The sequence below is a fragment of the Lissotriton helveticus genome, chromosome 1_1, assembly GCF_964261635.1.
Source record: "Lissotriton helveticus chromosome 1_1, aLisHel1.1, whole genome shotgun sequence".
In the NCBI taxonomy this organism is placed as follows: Eukaryota; Metazoa; Chordata; class Amphibia; order Caudata; family Salamandridae; genus Lissotriton; species Lissotriton helveticus.
In genome coordinates this window covers 569,282,855-569,304,314 of record NC_136057.1, presented here as the reverse complement: position 1 = coordinate 569,304,314, position 21,460 = coordinate 569,282,855, and the positions used below count along the sequence as shown (strand labels likewise).

The 21,460-nt window shown below is 44.3% G+C and overlaps 1 protein-coding gene across 3 annotated transcripts in view; it reads right to left on the bottom strand.

Annotated features, from left to right (window-relative positions):
- Positions 1–21,460, bottom strand: part of LOC144813848 (solute carrier organic anion transporter family member 1A2-like) — a 1,137,838-nt gene that overhangs the window by 987,614 nt on the left and 128,764 nt on the right. The window contains exon 1 of one of the 3 annotated variants that reach the window (XM_078674058.1): positions 16,138–16,215. The exons of the other annotated variants lie outside the window; for them this stretch is intronic. The gene's annotated coding sequence lies outside the window, so the exon portion shown is untranslated. Of the gene's footprint in view, positions 1–16,137; positions 16,216–21,460 lie in introns of those variants that run through there. 3 annotated transcript variants of the gene reach the window in all.

Below are 21,460 nucleotides of genomic sequence, written 5' to 3'. Positions count from 1 at the left end.
CTGCAGGGGGCAGCATTGGCGATCACTAGCTTTTAACGTAGAGGAAACAGAGAAGGCCTTAAAACAAATGAAAATAATTGATGGCACTGGGTCCTGATGACATTATTGGTGATATCTACCTACCACCACCAAAATTTGGATCCCCTACCTGAACGTCATGGGAAACACTATTGTCAGCAAAGAGAAGATATTCCCCCTCCAGGAAGGAAGCTACTTTTTTTTGTCCTCATTTGACTTCTTCCCACCCTTCTTCTAACGTAACCGACCCCATGTTTCAAGCCTCATGTACTGGATAGAAGGGGGGGAGTTATCACAAAGTGAGGTTTCCCACCAAGACACCCTCGTATTAGTTCAGGGAGCTCTCATCCTTTGTCTGACCACCGACCAATCCCCAAATCCTCCTGCTTGCTCAAGGAAGACTAAAAACTAGCTGAGGCAGATGAAAGGCTTAATCATTGAACCATTTTAAAAATACCCCAAGCATCAACCACACCAAGACAGAAAGGGAGTCCAGAATTCATATCTCTCATCTGATCCGACGTTTCCAACTTAGCATTGTTCTTCATCGATTGTATCCGGCCACATTCCATTGAAGAAGCAGAAGAGCCCCACAATTTACATATTTCTGTATGAGTCAAAAGTATAGCATAAAATACCAAATTTGCACCGTCCTTAGTAGCGCCATATTTTTCACAAATATTACCAGCTCAGCGCTTACATTGATCCTCACTTTCAGGAGATTAGACAGACAATTACTTGTAGTGAAGGCAGGGCCCTGCTTGCGCACATTGCTATGTTAGCATAGGCTTATTAGAAGTTGAAATGCCATTTTGCCTTTTTGCCACGTTTGCACACGGCACTGCATGTAGCTGTTGTTGTAAGTTTGACCGCCTGAATATCTTCACATGAGACTGGCTTGTTTTTAGCATCCCTAGACTTTCATAGCGACCTTAGTCTACACAGTGAGTGCTGAAGCCTTCAGGGTTATCATAACAATGTTAGCTGTTATTCTGGCTGATCGGCGCACTTGGAGAAAATCCATTTCCAGAGAGAGAGAGCTTTTGCAGATCGTGATGTTATTCAGCTCTGCTGATATTGGAGGTATGGGGTCCCCATTCAAGCCTAAGAGACCTTCTATATTTTATAAAAAAATAGTTCCTAGCTAGGGAGGGTGGCATACAAGGCACTATAGGACCTACTTCCACTGTCATTATTATATGATTTCTCCTTTTGTGTTTTATTGAATTGTAACAATGCTGATCGTATTATTTTTAATCATATGTCTGCTTATGTTAGCAAAAATACTGCGTCTTAGAGCACGTTCTTAAAATAAACGTTTTAAACTGTATTGTGTCCCTTTTTACCCATGTTGTGGGCTGGTATGAGAATAACAAACGAAAGAGTGTTCTTGATTCCCACCATTCCTGAGAGTAACCTAAGTCGCATGTTCTGAGTTGTCTAATCATTGGTACCTTTGCTATAGGACGAAGAGCTAATGTGACACTGATGCTAGTCGGTTAGGGTTTTTAGGTACTGAGGTGAGTTTTTGGTCCACCACAATTCACTGAGGTCCTGGGTCTCTGTGCACAGTTCTGTGTATGAGCAGAATCCCTGCAACATAGTGCAACCAACAATGTGGTCTTATTTTGAGACTCTCCAGCAGTGCTTATATCACTCAACGACACCCTTACTATTGTTTCCGGTTGACAGTGGTGACGGAATAACCTACCTATAGTTACATAGGTTTTTTCAAGTTTGATCATTTAAAAAGGTTCGTACTCTGAGTTATTACCCATTAGTGCTACGCTACATTTTCTTTGTACTCCTTCTCTACTGTGTCCTTATGGCTGACGTTGAGATCACCCATCATAGTAAGGTGGCCGTCGGCAATCATTTGCAGGCGTATGGCATCACTGTAGATGGCATGTCGGTAGTTTTCGTGGTGAGTGCTGAAGCGGCATACCCGATTGAGCTTTTCTATTCATGGGTTACCTTTCCTGCGGTTAATGTGGATTCTGAGCTGTTTCACATTTATACTCCCACATCTGTGCCTCAGAACTACACCCCATATAGGACGCTGGAGATTCCTATTCCAGCCTAGCAGCATCGATTTTGGTTTAATGGCACCCTACCCCAATTGGTATTGGCAGTTCAATTGGGCCCTTTGTCTATTCCCTGGGCCACGTGGCCTGTTTTGGCTGGTTACACACCGCATCCGCGTTACCTCACAGTCACTATAGATGAGTTACGTGTGCTCTATGCCTCCCTCGTCGTAGTGCATTGGGCTTTAGTGCAATACTTAACTCGCAACGTCCAGGTGGGGCCACCTGGTGCTGCGGCGCAACCAGCTGGACCGGCCCGGATGAAAATGGATCTTATCATGGTTAATTTGGTTATGAGCAAGCGACCCCAAGATAAGGATGATATGCCTTCTTGGCATGATCAGAAATTTGACTAGCTGGAAGCAGTATGTCCTAATGCAACTCCTGTTGAAAAACACAGGATTTTAACAATAAGTTTGCAGAAAGACTTAATACCTGAGGTGCCTGATTGTGAGACCTGGGGTAAGATTTTAGCGACAGTCTGTACTAAGTGCTTCGGCACTCCGTCTATGGCTGTCCTGCCCTCCGTCATTAAGCGTGTACAGGATGAACACGGTGCGGAGGCGGCTGTTGAATTGGGAATGAGACTCGTGGGAGTGTTTGAGGCAGTTTCCTATCTCGTCCTCGCTAATGTCAAGGTGTTTAATGCTCTATGCGATGTTACCAATGGCGATAACCCAGACAGTTTCCGAAAATTATTAAGGAGGCTTATAAGACCATTGGCCACAATAGTTTGTGTGTTAAGCTTTTTGCTAAGACAGCAGCCCAGAAGCCAACTAAGGTGGCAAGTTCAGATAAAGATGAACGCCCCAATTTTCCAAAGCAGAATTGGACTAAGAATAGGAAACAGGGGAAAAATCAACAGAAACAGGGGACACGTCCTGCCAATACCTGTGTCTACAGAGTGCACATATGATCGTTTTCAGATTCCTGAACAACGTTTTCCTCCCTCTTTGCCGGATACATCAGTAACACCAACTGTTGGAGGAGACAGCGGCAAAGGGTGGGGTGCCCAGCCAAGCCGTGAGCAGCCCTGCAATACTGAAGGGAAAGGCAAGCAAGACGACTTTCAGCATCATCGACCCCTGTTTCAGAAGAAGAAAGTTGCCGCTTTACCAGAGAGGTATGCCACGGATTGTGAGAACACAGTTTCTGTACCTGACATGGGCTCTGACTCTGTTAGACAGTGCAGCGGAAATTACAGTAGTGCGGGAAGCATTGCGTCCATTTCTGAAGGTGACAGCAACTGACACGTTCGTTGCTGTTGAGACAGCTGACACTAGAGTGGCTCCCCCTGAAAGACTCTATCAAATAGTTCTTTTGATTGAAGGTACACAAAACGTACTGTAAAAGGGGTATTTTGGGAGAATCTTACAACTACCTATGACATTTTGTTAGCGGAAGTTGATTGGCCCCTGCCTTTCATTCTAGCTGCTCCGCTAGGCCTTGCATTTTGCGGAAGAGTGGGCTAAGGTGCTTGCACCAGCAGTGTAACGTACTCAATGTGGATCGGACAAATTTTCACCCAGACATGAGATTCCATTGTGGTCTATGCCACAGCCACAGCCTCAACCCCAATACCCTATGCGACATGAAGCGAAAGCTCCCGTGGCAGAAATCCTTGAACAATTGGAATATCAAGGTGTTATTGAAACGTGTGTGTCTCTGATGAATAATCCTCTTTTAACTGTGACCAAGACTGATGGCTCGTACCCTTTGGTATTGGATTACCGGCACTTGAACTCCCATTGCCGGAACTCCGCGGTACAGAATGCTGACAGTTATGCCCTTGTGGATAGACTCGTACGTACATGGTTTAAAACCACACTTGACATATCCAATGGCTTTTTTAGCCATAACCTGTCCTCTATTAGTAGTCAATGGACAGCTTTCACCTGTGGCGGCAAACAAAAACAGTTTCGAAGATTCGCTATGGGCTATAAGAACAGTCCTGGCTTCTTTTCTGCCCACATAGTCTCTCTTTTGGAGAGGCTCGACCCAGATGCGTGCTCGTATGTAGATGACATTTATCTCACAGACGACGAATCATGGACGCATCTTTGTCACGTTGACCGCATCATTTGCATGTTTGCGGACTTTGGTTACAAATTTAACTTTGCAAAATCACACATTGCAGAGTACACAGTGTTGTTCTTGGACTATGAGCTCAACAATGAGGGTCGAGGTTTGGCACATCACTTCTTGGAGAAATGCGCACAACTGCGCACTCCTTCAACTCCGAAAAAACTACAATCTTTACTGTTTTTTTTATTTCGGGTGTACTTACATTCCCGATTATGCCCAGTGTATCAAGCCGCTTTATATCTTGGTACAACCTACTTACTCCAAATCATGCTGGCTGCTTGAACATTCTGCAATTTTGCAATCTTTGCAGTCTTATCTTCTTGAATGTAAATTCTTACTAACTCGTGACAACCACACCAACCTGGTATAAAAACTCGTACCTGGGGCGATGGGTTTCATGTACCTGACATTTAATGAGGGTGACACCGTCCCTATCGCTTACAAGTCACACGTGTACACTTTTGCTGAAATGCGATTTTCCTCTGTGGAAAAAGTTTTGACTGCAGAGCGCGATTCTAACAGGACGTGCCCTGTCGCAGGGGAAACGCATGTTGGTTGTTACACCATATCCTGCCTTGGAGGCAGTGACAAAAGCCAGTGTACCAAATTGGAAAGCTTTGCATCCTCTGTGGATTCAATGGGCAACATCTTTGACATCTCTGGATGTCACTTTCATTTTTGATTCCTCTTTGCAAACTCAGGAGTACTTGCAGTATGAATTTGTTCATCCGGCTCCTCTGAACATGCGCCCGCTGGAGGATTTTGATTGTATCATTTACACAGACGGATCGGGGCAACCCGGGATGGCGTCAAAACATGCATATTCAACGGCCTGCGCAATAGTGGTTGATACTATGGTGAATGGAGAATTCAAATCCGATGTCGTGCATACACAGACATTAGGGGACTGTACATCCCAATTGGCAGAGCTACGTGCTCTGGTTCCTGCACTTGAGTACGCTGACCCTTGTGTGACTACTCTTATTGTAAGTGACTCTTACTACTGTGTACAGTCTTACAACGACAACTTATTCTTTTGGACTCAGAATGACTATCGTGCTTTCAAAGGTAGAACAATTAAACACAAAATGCTATGGGTTTGAGTGGCTGAGCTTAAAGAATGGCTCCCACTTGTCTTTGTAATTCATACTCTTGATCACCAACGCGTGGGGGTACATGCTGTTGGTAACGGTCTAGCTGATGAAGCAGCAAAGACGGAAGTTGCGACAAATGTAGTAGCAGCAGTTACACGTTCCAAAAGTAATATTGATGTTGACATCTTGGCAGCTATTGCCGCTACCGAGAAGGTAGGTAATTACCCTAGAGGTTTCCCTTCTAAATACTCTTAGCATTTAATTCCCGATAAAGTTCCCTATGTGAGAATTACCGATGTTGGTACCAGGTTGATTCCCAACCCGGACCGCAGGCAAGCTTTGATAACAGCGGCTCACGAGGGCATGGCCTCGGCGCATGCCGGTGTGTCAGCTACTGTATCTCTCCTACAACAGTGTTACTGGTGGCGTGGATTGTACAAACAAATACAAGATTATGTCCTTCATTGTGACATATGTCAGCAGATTAAACCTTATACTGCTGCGCGCCCGCGCCAGACACAGTTGTACATATCTAATAAACACACTTGGGTGTGTTTATTTAGATCACTGCAGTCCTTTCTCCTGAGATACTGCGTATAAGTACATCTTAGTTGCAGTAGATTCGTGCACATGCTTTGTTTGGGTGTGGCCACAAAGGAGTGCTGATGCCACACTGTCATAAGGGATTTGCGTGTCTTTGTGGGAATTTTTGCATGTGGTACCCTTCATTTGGACCAGGGTCCAGCGTTCGCCTCTAAGGCGTACAAGGATGCCATGGCTTCCTTGTGGGTCCAAGTCAAATTTTTGTCTCCATAAAGGCCTGAAGTCAATAGTGTTGTGGAGCGAATGAACCGTGACTTAAAGCAATCCTTCACAGCTAAGGTTTTAGGTACAGGCCGTAACTGGCTAGCCCATCTCTATAGCATTCAACGTGCACTTAATTATCTCCTTAGAAGGTCTATGTGTGGGCGGCACCCATACGAAATGCTCTTTGGCATCAAAATGTTTGTTCCGGACTTGAGGGTTCAGACATGCTGGCATCTGCTGCATCCTTTGACGTAGATGAACATTCTGATGTTTTACAGAAATTACAAAAGACCAGAGACAGTCTTGCAAAGGAACACTTGCCCTCCACATCTGATGCTGCACTTCAGATTCCGGTAGTTGGCTGGCTACCCCGAGTTGGTGACCTGGTCTGTGAGAACAAGAAGGAGTTTGGCCACTCATATCGAGCACCAGTTACTGTACTTGGCGTTCAGGGCACAAGAAGAGTAATTTTACCTCCACTTTGGTCGCAAGGAAAGCAGGTACATCTCCATTAACAATGTCAAATTACAGCGAGTGGCCGATTCTTCTTAGTATGACACATGTGGTCTCTTATTCAGCGATGCTGAGGAATTCTGTTTTGGCTCCGGCAACCTACCACCAGGCCTGACATTGCCTTCGAGATGTCTTCAGTCACAAATCCTTTGTTGAATCCACTGGCTGGTGATCCCCTTGATGATACTGAGTATACTTACCCCACATATTTGTCAAAGCCTGATTTGCAAACACGTGCAGTTAACCAATCACACTTTTCATTTGACACTGACTATACTACATCAAAGTCCCCATCAAAAGTTTAAATTTTTGCTGTTTGTTTTAAAAAACATTTTATGATATCCCCATTGACTTACATTTAGCTGGCACTCATTTCAATTTTTTTATTCATGTTAATTGGATATGTGGTGTATTTTGTTCCGCTTTGTGAATGGTCATTATGTTAAAGAAAGATCTACAATGAAACTAATTGATGGACCTTTGGCACCCCACTCCTCATCGCATAGAATAAAAAGGGACCAGACTTTTGTGAATATCACTGCTTGGATGGGATTGTGTGGGATGCTGGTAAAGTTCAGATTCATGGCCCCACAGAGGTTGTAAATGTTCCCAAAGCACTACGTGTTTCAATGGGGGATGTGGTGAAACAAAATATATGCTCTGATGATTGGGATGTCCAAGCCGTGGAGGCTCTGTTTTCTGATTTGAAATATTATGCTGCCTTTGATGCTGAAGATTTGTATTTGGATTCAGCCAATTGTGCAGACTTATTTTGCTACCAACATTATGGCAATGACTTTCTGCATAAAGCTAACACGTTTAGAAATGTGGTTAATTACACACAATGGGAACATTGTCCCTCTCTCGTTGAAGGCAGCTCGAAAACTCTTTTAAATAATTTTACTTATTTTACTGATTTTAATCAGTCCAATCCTGAGGCATTTTATTTTAAGATGACTGCTAAGTCCTCTTCCAAAGTTAGACTTACCCACACTAAATTATTGTATTCGGAGTCCTTTATCAACCAATTGGCTATAGGCGGCTATGAGCTGTGGAAAGATACTGCTGATCTTAAATCTGTTTGGGATTCTAAAGGCTGGCAGGTACAAGGCACTGAGGCTTTGCATCATGCATGTCTCATCCCGAACCTTATGTTGTTTTTTAATTCAACTAGTTCACAAACCACCTGCTTTGGATTGGCTACGCCTAAAATCTTAAAGGCTCTTTCTCTTCCTGATTAGGGAGAATACCCTACTGGGTACAATCACACTGATAGGTCCCTTACTGAGTTACAATCTCCGATACCAAATTCCTCTTTTAAAATTTTCAGTTTTGATTCCCAAGGTTGGTTGCTATGGCAAAAAAGTTCAGATTTGTGTCAACATCATGTTCTGGGTCTGACCCCGGGCTATAAACAGGTTAGGGTGGATCCTCGTTTTGAAAGTGACCATACTGTTACTACCTATTCAGTAGGCAAATTATGTCAAAGGTGGCTCAAACATTCCACCTTAGCATCAGTTAAACTCCATTTGTCCAAATTGACTGAGGATGTTTATCTAAATGATTTTGTTAAAGGCCCTGCAGGTGGCAGGTCCAAATAATGGATTTATGGATTATATGCAGTTTACAAAGTAGTTTAGAAGCTATCTCAAATAGAAGCTACCTCTAGATTACATGCTATCGACCAGGCTAATTTATAAAAAAGTGCTTGCAGTTGTTGATAATAGTATGAACACCCTTTCTTCCCAAATTTACACATTGGATAATATTGTTTCATCTATTGTTGATATCGTACAGGATGAAGTGTCTGTTTTGTACCATGGTCAAAATCAATTTCGTTGAATCATGCAATTTGCTTGGACATTACAAATGTTAAAGGCTGGTAAGGTACCATGGGACTACATGAATACCTCTTCTCTATTTTTACCATTCAATTTGACTGTAAAACAACAATTTATGTCTATGAAAGATGCTACGTATTCACTGTTGCATATTGAAAAATTGGAACCTTTACCATTTTTTGTGGCCAAATATAATTCAGCTGTATGGCTCATTCATGGGTTAATAACGTTGCCTTTTCCCTCGTTCAAATTCAATTCATGTATGAAGTACTATGCCATAGGCAAATATGAACCTTTGTGAAGTGCCTATCTCCATGAAGTTTGGTCTCTGCCATTTACCTATAGATGCCTGAGGGAGGGTAAAGAAGTTTATTTAAAGGGTCAGGATTGCACTTCAACACCTGATCACTCATTAGTTTGCAGGAACATCCAATTGCACGGCTCTTGTAATTCTGACGCTCCGAATTTAGCATGCATTTTAAAAGGAAATCCTGTTCCGGCTATAACTCCGACTTTCACATTGAGAGCAAACGATAGTTATTTGCTTTTAAATAACGAAGATTGCTGTGGAATGCTGGCAGGGATTCCATACATTGTGACTGTTTCCCAAAGTGTAGTCTGTTGCAAAAATGTGCTATTCCCTCCTCCCCATGGGAAGCTCGATGTATCCATCTGGCCTTCCATTCCAACCTTGAAAGCAGAGTTCAACAAGATGAGTTGAATAAGGGCTCTATAGTCTCAAAAAGAAGTGGCCCTTACTTCTTTGAGTGAAACATTTGTCTTTCACGTGGCAAACACTAGCACCGAGGTGCATGCTCTTTTGAATACTGATCCCCCCCTTCATTTCGGTGCTTCAATGCCTCGTCGACCACAGGCTTGGCGCACTTTTTTAAGATAGTAGGTTACACGTACTGGACTCATGATTTTTATTCATTTTTTCTTTCTAGACATTATATGTGTTGAACGCAATACAACTCCTGCTGGGTTTTGAAATTTCTTGTGGTTACTAATTCTGAATTTTACTCCCAATTATCCAGTTTGGCAAAATTTTGAACTTGGTTCTGTCTCGCTCGAACTTGAACTCTTCGTTCCAAAATTGCCCCCCTTCCGGTGCATTTTCCAATCAAGGGGGGGTATAGTGAAGGCAGCGCCCTGCTTGCGCACATTGCTAGGCTTATTAGAAGATTAAAAGCCATTTTGCCTTTTTGCCTTTTTGCCGCTTTTGCACACGACACTGCATGTAGCTGTGTAAGTTTGACTGAGTGACTGAGTGAATATCTTCACATGAGAATGGCTTGTTTTCAACATCCCTAGACTTACATCGGGACCTTAGTCTGCACAGTGAGTGCTGAAGCCTCCAAGGTTATCATAGCAATGTTAGCTGTTATTCTGGCTGATCGGCTCACACTTAGACACAACATGCATGAAGCTGCACCTAACGCCTTTTAATATTGCACTGCATGCATGATTGATAGTCACTTGGAGAAAATCTGTTTCCAGAGAGAGAGAGCTTTTGCAGATCTCAATGTGATTCACCTCTGCTGATCTTTGAGGTATAGGTCCCCCATTCAAGACTAAGAGACCTTCTATATTTTATAAAACATAGTTCCCAGCTAGGGAGGGTGGCATACAAGGCACTATTGGACCTGTTTCCACTATCATTATAATATGATTTGTCCTTTTGTGTTTTGTGGAATTGTAACAATGCTGATCGTAATATTTTTAATCACATGTCTACTTATGTTAGCAAAAATACTGCATCTTAGAGCACGTCATTAAAATAAACATTTTAAACTTTATTGTGTCTCTTTTTACCAATGTTGTGGAGTGATCTGAGAATAACATACGAAAGAGTGTTCTTGATTCCCACCATTCCTGAGAGTAACCTAAGTCGCATGTTCTGGGTTGTCTAGTCCTTGGTACCTTTGCTATAGGACGAAGAGCTAATGTGACACTGATGCTAGTCGGTTAGGGGTTCTAGGTACTGAGGTGAGTTTTTTGGTCCACCACAATTTAATGAGGTCCTGGGTCTCTGTGCACAGTTCTGTGTATGAGCAGAATCCCTGAAACATACTCATGGCCTCCCAGAAGGAATGGATCTTCGAGCAGCATAGAAACATGTGTAGGTCATCTTCATTTGGACTGCCACACTTAGGACACACCACCACTCCTCCTGACCCAAATTTTGACAGCCTTAACTTAACTTAATCCCCTTAACTTTTCGGAAAGAGTGGTTCATAAAACTGCAAAGCGAAATTAGTTCATTTATTTGGGTGTCAAAAGGACCACAGCTTTCATGGAAAAAATTGAGAAGGAGATTGATCAAGGGGGGCTTAGCTCTGCTGGATTTGTTATTTCATTCATGGGCATTTCTTTTGAAGGATGGAGGCATGTTATTTGATTCCCCGACAACAACAGAGATAGGTAGGATGCTTAAAGAAATGCTGAGAGAAGAAGAGGGAGCAGAAATGGGATGTATGTTTAAATTTGCTGATCCGAAGTATTTTAAGAAAGTCAGATTAAAGGTGCTAAAATCTATGGCTTAAAAATGGTACAGAATCAGATGAGTTTTAAAAATTCCGTATTTAAGCTGGTCAGCCCCGATTTGGGATGCTCTCCAATGTGGACTAAGGATCTCTTGGCTCTACCACTTAAAGAGGCAGGAATTTTAAGATGGAAGCAGCTGTTTCCAGATGGACATCTAGTTTTGTGGGGCTGGTGTGAGCAGGAGTTAGGTATAAGGTTCTCAAAATATAAATTCCTTCAGATCCAGAGTTGGCATATGGCGACTGGTGAAGAAACAGGTGGTTCTAATTAACTTGAGGAAAAGCTTCTGCCCAGTTCTGTGTTTTAAAAAGAAATTGCACGTTGGTATTGGTTGCTGTTCGAGACGGAGGACAGAGCTTTTACATAACCTGAGAATCTGTGGGGAAGAAATTTGCCCGAGACTGCACTGGAAGATCAATGGCAAGTATCTATATCTATACAAAATAGTCAAACCTGCGTATCACAGGAGGAACCATTTCTTTACCATGCACAGGCCCTACTGGACCCCACAAAGGCTGTCGAAAGAAGGGAGATACTTTTGTACCAATCTACAAAAAGAGGAGGAGGGACACGCCATCTAACTACAGACCAATCAGATTGATTGACAATATTAAAAAATTCAGGCATGTGTTAGCACATACAATACTCTTAGGCTATTAAGCAGGATTTAGGTCAACATTTAGTACCATCGACCTAGTCTTTCATTTTGGAATGACCCTCTGGAGGTATGTTACCATCAGGTGGAACAGTCTTTATGTTGCCTTTATTGATTCAAGGGCTGCATTCAACTTAGTACCAAGGGACAACCTTCCAGAGGTCTTTGACTCCTATGGCATTCCATTTTAAGAATTTTATGGCTTTTACATATAGACACATATGCACAGGCTAAGTGGAACTCTGGAGGGACCTTACCCCTAGGATAACAATTAATCACAGGGTCAGACAAGGATGCATGCTTGCTCCCATGCTCTTTCGTTTGTACATAAACTGATCTCTTGAATAATGAGCCCAATGCAGATATGATGCCCCCAAATATTCAGAAATTAGCCTGCCAATACTGACAACACTATCCTTATCTCTATAATACCTTTAGGTCTCCAAGCACAAGTGGGTACTTTTTCTAAATTCTGTTCTGCAAGAGGCCTAGAGATGAATCCCTCCAAATCTAAATTCATGGTGATAAATCCACATCAGTTGTTAAGAAGCAGGATGATGCTGGACAGGGTGCCCTTGGAGCAAGTTAAATTCTTTGACATCTGGGGGATTAGCCTTGCCTATATATTGTCCTGGGTCCCCCAGGTTGGGAAAAGTTCAGTCCTTTACCAAAGGGAATTTGCCATAGCTAGGAAATGAAAGACCACTTCCAGTGGCGCTGTTTTCCCTGCCCTCAAAGAGTATGGGGCCACTGCTATCATAGGTGCCCTGTGTGAGAAGAGCTATGTTTATATACTGACTTGTCTGTGCTTACACTCATTGAAAATAAATGTATTAGGTCATTGTTCAACGTTCCCCAAAGCAGCCCACTTATCCCTTCCGTATGGACCTCTCCCTACAAAGAATTGACCATGTTCTCCTAAAACTATTGATATGCTGGGTGGGCCAATGCTCCATAGAGGATTTGGCTCTGTATAGGCAAGCACTGACTGAGTTGATTTTGACAAATGTGTACAAATCCAATGGCGGAGTCAAAACCAGTACTTAAGCAAAGCCATTCAGATTAGCTGCAGCAAACTTAGAATGAGCAAAAAGGGGGTAGCATTACAGAAAAGATTTTATCTCACAAATGTTTCTTTAGCTTTGACTCCTACCTGGATAGGATAAGCCCTCCCACAAGCAGAAACCTTTTATATGAAGTTTAGATTTGGTATCTTGCCTTTGGGATCCTTTACAAACAAATGGTACAGGAAAGAATCTATATCCCCAAATTGCCCTCTTTGCTTGACCTCGCCAGAAACATATGACTACCTTCTGTTATTTTGCCCAAACTACATCTTACCCCTAAAGAGGTGGATCATTCTTCTCTGTGCACATTCTTCTAGGCACAACTTATTTTTGAAAGTGAGCAGAATCCTTTGATGCAACACCGAAGAACACATTGTTTTTGCCGTCTCTTGATTTTTAACATAGAAATGGAGAAATTGCACAACCAAATTGGCTGGGAGGGGAAAGGGCATGATATAATCACTGTACTGGCTTACGCTGATAGTTTTTAGGTTTTAGATACATGGTAATAAATGTTTCATTGCATAAGTGGCCAGTGCAAAATGTTTTAAGAAAAACTTTAAAAAAAAGCTTGATACTCTTATGCTCTGTACAATTTTTTAAACATATTATATGCTGTATTTTACTCAGTTAAATGTTTTTACTCTTAATGTATGGTCTATGTATGGAATGCTTTAATGTTTTATACAAACCAAAATACAGATGCAATATATATGTTACCTACTGGCGGTCACCAGTAGGTAGTTATAGTTAGAATGCAGTTTCGCAAGGAAGAGCATTTTTTCATTTACCAATAACTCTGGCTTCATTTGACAAATCCTTGTGGAATTTTAAAAACTAATTTGATGGTCACTTCAGCCATTGTCTCGAAACGTTCAGGGTGATCCATCAACGGGGGGATGAGAAAAATGGTGGGCCCCAAAATGCTTTTTCTCCATGTTAATTTCCATAAAAAACTTTAGACAATGCTACAGCCCAAACTGCTGAACGGAATTACATCAAACTTGGCAAAAAGGTAGCAGTTTGCCAAGAAAGCGACTTTTTTGTTAAATGGTGTCAGCCTGTTCAGTAGTTGCCGAGAAATTTAAAGAAATTCCCAGTTATATATCTAGGGAAGTGAAGGATCCATTAGCCCTCCCGATCTCATGCCTGAGATCTGAATGGCTGCCAACACTTAAAAAAGTAAGTCTCCCCTGCAAATATTAACTCACTGCCCAGGAGAGGTGATAGTCCTCGGGGCTAAGGGGGGGAGACCATGAGGCCTCCCCCATCTTATTTTAATAATTAGATTTATGCCCCAGGAGGTGGCATCCCCAGGACAGCTGGGGAGATGCAAGGCTCCCTCGCATATAATAAACCTACTGTCCCGGGGAGTTGGCAGTCCCCACAGGAGCTCAAACTTGCTTTTTTAAAACATTTTGATGCAGATTTGCTGATCCACCTTACCCTGCCCCTACTTCTTTATTTTTCGTTTTTTTTCTAGGACTTAGCTTCAACCCCTATCTCAAGATGGCTGCCAACACTTGTTTGAATTGTTGACAGCCAATCAGATTTTAGTAGGATTCATGAGTCCATTCCAATGACTTGCACCCCTACATTGCTATATATTTTTTTAAGTTAAATATCTGGAAAACTATTGAATGATTTACACCAAATCACAAAAAGCACGCTTTCTGCCAAATTTGGTGTAATTCCGTTCAGCAGTGTTGGCTGTTGTTGTGTTCAAAAAATGAAAAATCCCCATAAACATAAAATGAGGAAAACACGGTTTGGGAACCCCCCTTTTTTCTCAGCCCCCACTTGACGGATCACCCAGAAACTTTCAACACAGCAGCTGAACTGTATTTCTAGAAGAGTTTTTAAACACAGGATTAGCTACTGCTATCCACGCTGAGTTAAACAATGGTTGAAGTCCTTTACTAATGCAGGCACAGCATTACTGATTTGGAATGATAAAATAACATCCAAGCCAACCTGGAATTAATAAAAGTAGCTCCTGACACATGTTTTTCTCTCTCATTAGATCTCATCAGAGAAACATACCTTTGTCTCAAGATAAGGGGGCCTCAATTATAGGTCAAAAGTGAACTCTCACAAATATACATCTAAAAAAAATGCAGAAATTTACCAGTTGTAGTTATCGGAGATTACTATAACTTGCGCCCCCCATGCACAGCTTATGACCTCACCTACTACATCACACATACACTTCTATGACATCACTGATGACATCTATAATGATATAATTTATAACATCACTGATAACATCACTCAGTTCAAACTGTTAATGTTGTCACTTACATATAATGCCACTTAAACTTTTGTTTTTTCAGTGAATTTCTTAAATTGGTTTTAAGCAAAAACAGAAATTTTTATCAGACTAAACAATAACGTTACTTTAACCTTTGTGATTTATTCAGTGAATTTAAATTTTTTTGTAACATAAAGTAATATTTTGTTGCCATACATAAAACCTTCCCCCTAACGCACAGTGAGGCCCAGGGGCAAACCCACCACACACAGCCAACACCACATTGGGCACAGCCTCCGTGAGCAGCCCGGATTTGGCCACATGACTTGGCCTGATGCCTGGCCCTATAGCCAAACACCCAGCAGGCTGCCAACCCTATTCTCTGCACAGCCTTTTGACCATGCACAGCTGGGGGTTGGACACAATGCTTGGCGTGCCACCAGACCCCGTGGCCAAACCCCCAGCACTGTGCCAACCCCAGGCTGTGCACTGCCTTTGGCGTGCATGGTGTAGGCTTGACAGTCGCGCCCTTGGGACCCCATCCCCTGACGCTAAAACATATATATTATCGGGAGGGGGTGTGCAGACCCCCTCTCTGAGCCTTAATTGGCCCATGCACCCCATCTCCCGGGGCCAGTTCCAAAAAAAAGGGAAGGGGAAGCATGGCCCGACTTTATCCCCTGTAATCCAATGAAAAATAAAACAGGAGAGGATGCTGCAAACCCCAATCCCGAAGCTTTATTGGCTACCAAGCGTTGCTGTTGCACTCAGTTTTAAGTTACTGAAACCTTTGGCTGGACGTGGCTGGACGTGAGGTGACGTTATTACTTGCAGAGGACTACCATCCACCCCAACTCATAATTCACTTTGTTGCAAGCAATGTTTGAAATAGCGACTCAGATGCCATGAAACCGCCAGACCGAGCCATTCACAAATATTGTTTAGAATCACAAACCACGCATATTTTATACATGAGGCAGTGATCATTGATTACTGTTATCTATACATGCACACACTACAACATACGTGAAAACCTAAGTAGGCATTTGTTAGCATTGCCTGTTAACATTTCAAAAAAATAATTACATTTAACATACTCACCGAATTCGGTACAGTCAGCCAATGAGCCTCCGGAAATAATTTTACAAAATCAAAACTCTGAGGCCTCATCTCACCTGCTCACAGAATTGTTTTCATGTGGCACGAAAGCAGCCTTGATCTGCGAGCTGGAGTACATTCATTAAATTCCCGAGGCTGTTAATGCGTCAGGAAACAGACTAATGAGTAGAAAAAGTAAGAAGCCGCCTTGTTCTCTCTTTGTAGTTTGTGGAAAACTATGCTCTAAGCTGTTTACAGGAAAAACAGCCTCCTGGGGTAGCACACTAAACCCCTCGGTAATTAATGGCACCCACTGGTCAGTCTCTGGCAATTAAGAACGTTTGAACGTTAGATGATGATTACGAAACACAGGAGGGTATTTTTTTTGCCGAAAGGAAGTTTGGGGTAACGACTGTGAGGCAATAGTACATGAAAGAAAAGAACAGTTACCGTACTATGAACAATTATGCTCCCAGAAGGACCACGTTATACAGGCTAAGAGGCAACACCAAGTGACCGCAGATAACCGTGTTTTTTAAGTAACGTTTTTGGATTACATCAACTCGTAGATGCATATTGGGAAGCCCCTTGCGACGCCAGTGAGCCACTTTTAGGGGCTGATTTACAAGCCCCTTGCGCCACATTTGTATCACTTTCAAAATGGGAAAAGTGATGCAAAAGTAAATCTGCCCCTCAATATGGGGAAAAGTGAGATACTTGCGGCGCAAGGGGCTTATAAATAAGCACCGTAGTTCTTACCAAACAAAATTAAAAAAAGCTTCTCCGCCACAGAAAACTGAATGGAGCAACAACGTATGGATTTTCTTTTAGCCCAATCATGAAATACATGAATTAATTTTGTTATCAGTTTTGTGGCCTAATTTTATACAACAGACACGTGATAAAAAATGTCTTGGTCATGGCACACTCTTTTCCAATATTCAAATTATCAGAAGTTCCATTGCCTACGCTTATGCCTACCGTCTGGGGATTCACCACAATTGGATGTATTTAAGTAAAGCTCATATTAACCTATTAGCAGTCTTGACTCTGGGAGTGATACCGATCCCAAATAGCTGTGCTAGGTATTGCTGGATTGATGCTGGATTAATGTGATATTGCCCCTGAATAGGAGTACCCCCAAGATACTGGATACACCATCCTACGATACTTTGGTATTACATATTAAGACATATCTCACCTTTCTCTACTCCCCTCCAACTCACTTCATATGACAAAAAATAGATTTATCTATGTCATTATTCATGAAAGAAAACATATCTGGCAACATTCACCAGTCCGAAAAAGGGAGTGCAATCACAACCCACCCACTACGCCGGCCACACGCTTGACCCCGTCTTCTCCGCCAGCAAGCACATCTCTTTCAGCCACTCCACCGGACTTTACTGGACCGATCACAGCTGCGTCCACTTCAGCTTCAGGAGAAACACGACCCACCACCACCCACAACAGGCTCCTCGCCGGAACTGGAGCAAGATCACCGCCGAGCAGCTCACCACCTCCCTCAGCCAGAACCCTCCCGCCAGCACAACGGACCACAACGAAGCAGCCAGCAACCTCACACAGTGGCTGACCGCCTGCGCCGACAACCTCGCACCACTAAAGAACCCTCCCAACAGGCCCAGCAGCAAGAAAACCCCCTGGTTCACCGACGATCTCAAGGACTCCAAGAGGAACTGCCGCACCCTCGAGAAAGCCTGGCGCCACGACCAGACCACAGACAACAAGACCGCCCTCAAGCACGCCACCCGCAAGCACCACCAGCTGATCCGCACCACCAAGAAGACAGCATTCAAAGAACGACTGGACAACAACGCCCATGACAGCAAGAGCTCTCCAACCCCAGCGCCAGAAACAACGACATCACCCCCTCGCAAGACCTCTGCGACTCACTCGCCTCGTTCTTCCACCGCAAGATCACCGATATACACAACAGCTTCGGCACACCAACCACGCACCCACCCACCGAACCAACGCCCCCTACCACCACCCTCTGCAACTGGACCCGATCAGCACCAAAGACACCATCCGCACGATGAACACCATCCACTCCGGATCACCAACCGACCCTTGCCCCCACCACGTCTTCAACAAGGCCGACTCCATCATCGCACCCCATCTGCGGGACATCATCAACACCTCCTTCAACACCGCCACCTTCCCGGAGAGCTAAAAGCACGCCGAGCTCAACGCCCTCCTGAAGAAACCAACAGCGGACCCCACCGACCTCAAGAACTTCCGCCCCATCCTGCTCCTCCCTTTTCCTGCCATCGTAATTGAGAAGACTGTCAACAGACAGCTTGCAGCCTTCCTCAAGACAAATGGATCCCTCAACCCCTCGCAGTCCAGCTTCAGAGCCAACCACAGCACCGAGACCGCCCTCATCGCAGCCACCGATGACATCAGATGCCTGCTCAACAACGGGGAAACAGCAGCCCTCATCCTCCTGGACCTCACCGCAGCGTTCGATACTCTCTGCCACCGCACCCTAATACAGCGCCTCAGCAACATCGGAATCCAAGAGAAGGCACTGGAGTGGATCATCTCGTTCCTCGCCGGAAGAACCCAGAGAGTCCGCCTCCCCCCCGTTCAGATCTGAGGCCACCGAAGTCATCTGCGGCGTACCAAAAGGATCATCACTCAACCCAACCCTCTTCAACGTCTACATGAGCCCCCTTGCAGCCATCGCACGACAACACAACCTCAACATCATCTCCTACGCCGACGACACCCAGCTGATCCTCTCCCTCACCAACGACCCCGCCACCGCCAGAATCAGCCTACACGAAGGGATGAAAGACGTCGCCGAGTGGATAAAGAACAGCCGCCTGAAACTGAACTCAGACAAGACGGAAGTCCTCATCCTGGGATCATCGCCCTCCGCCAGGGACAATTCCTGGTGGCCCCCTGCCCTGGGCTCCACTCCCAAGCCAACGGACCACGCACGCAACCTGGGCTTCATCCTGGACTCCTCCCTCTCGATGACCAGACAAGTCAACGCCGTCTCCTCATCGTGCTTCAGCACCCTGCGTATGCTCCGTAAGATCTTCCGTTGGATCCCCACCGAGACCAGGAAGACGGTCACCCAGGCACTCGTGACTGGACTACGGGTACACCATCTACGCCGGAACCACAGCCAAACTGCAGAATAGACTCCAACGCATCCAGAACATCTCCACACGACTCGTCCTGGACATCCCCCGTCACAGCCACATCTCCGGTCACCTGAGAGACCTGCACTGGCTCCCCGTCAGCAAGAGGATCACGTTCAGGCTCCTCACCCACGCACACAAGGCTCTCCACGACCAGGGCCCCAAGTACCTCAACGACCGCCTGACCTACTATACGCCCACCCGCCAGCTACGATCGACCAGCCTCGCCCTCGCCGCCGTACCACGCATCCGCAGAGCCACCGCCGGTGGAAGATCCTTCTCCTACCTGGAAGCCAAGATGTGGAACTCCCTCCCCATCCACCTTCGGCTGACCCAGGACCATCTTTCCTTCAGGAAGCAACTCAAGACCTGGCTGTTCCTGCAGTAATGTATCCCCTCCCCCAGCGCCTTGAGACCCTTCCGGGTGAGTAGCGCGCTATACAAATGTCATGATTGACAATGTTTCCCGTACAGCTAAGAAGGTAACTAGAATCAAATGCAACTTTACTTCTGCTGGTTCAGGGTTCAGTAAACATGGAAGATAATATTTATTACATCTAGTAATGTTTCTGCCTTTATTTTACATCTATGTGAGGCTTGCTGCCTCCCCAACATAGTTATAAGCTCCTGCCTTTATTCAGGCGCCTTATTTTGCTCTTTTTGTTACCTTCCCCGCTCACCCTTTACATAGTATAACCAATTATGCCACTAATTCTCTAATATCTTAGAGCAAAGATACCTCAACCACTCTGTGGTGGGTTGGAGAGAAGCTAGTAACTAAACGAGAACTAAAGGTCTAGATGTAATGAGGATTACTATATGTAATCTAAACATTACCCCTATGTCGTTTTTTAAACTACTTTATTCATAATAGGCAGCCGCGGTTTCGCCACGGGAGCAGGGGAGCGTTGCCCCCGCCCGCTGAGAGGTGCCTCTAAAACAATAAAATGGAAATTAAATAAATTATTTAGTTGCCAATTTATTTTTGCAACGTGTGGCATGCAAGCAGTGCCCGGAACCAAGAAAGTGAGGTGTCCTCAACTGCCTATTGGCAGGATAGAGTATTGGAGTTCTTGCCAGACGTTCCAAAGTGCCAGGTCATTTTGGCTGGCCGTCTTGCGACGGCCAGTCTGATATGCGCACTTTGCAGCTCTCCACTAGGTGTCTGAGACAGCTGGGTGGAGAGCAAGCATAGGCCTCCAGGGTATAAAGCAGCATCTGACCAACCCGCTCAACCCAATACTGGCGCTTCTCTTATGCAGCATGAGAGCTGCACCAGGATTGGTTAGGGGAGCTCCACAGCAGACTGTAGTTTCATCGAGGAGGATCGGACGACCCATGGCAGTCAGTAAGTACTGTTTATTTAACTTTTATTTAAAAGGTTAGTGTTATTTTGGATGGAGGGAGTGGTTGCTTTATATAGGCTTTTGGTGGGCGCAAGTGTATTATTTTGAGTTTTGGTAAAGGAGGTTTAATTATGGACTTTTGAAGGGAGGGAGTGCTTTAGATTTTTTGCTTTTGGAAGTCATGGGGCACTTTGCTCGCCCACCACTTTCAAAGATTGTCAGCTACCACCGATCATAGGTTGTGGTTTTGCAGTTAAGCAAAAAGCAAAACGGTCTCTGACATTTCGGGAATTTGCAAATGATAATGTTCAATACATATTAATGGTGTTGCCCATGTGGTTGCTTCACTCAAGTCTGAACATCCACAGTGAGTAAAAGTGTCCTTCTTGTCGGTATTTATTTTGTGTCAGGACTCCATTATTTTTGCATTGCCATTTCGTGTCAAACACCTCTGCACGACCCTCCTGGTCGTTTCTGCTGATGTCTGATGAAATTCTAACTGTCACGACCACCCTGCCCTACCTGCTCTTTGTGGTTGAGCCAATTTAAAAAAAGGGAACAAAGAATTGGCCTCACCACCCTCGGGCTGACCTTCTGCACACATCCACCCTGTTTCGCAAGACTTGATCACGCCACCGTCCCAGAACTTGTTTCTTTCACATATCCTGTTGTTCAAGATCTGTCTGTTCTCTCACGTACATATCCTGTTTTGCAAGACCTGTCCGTAATCTTTTGTACCATCTGTTGCAGCCCCGTCCTGCCTGAACAAAGAATGGTGTAACTGCATTTTGACTCGGGGGCGTGAAGACCCCACCAAAAAACTGGTTTCTTAAGATGGGAAATATGTATATAAGGCCTATAGGCTGTGGAGTGAAGCAGCA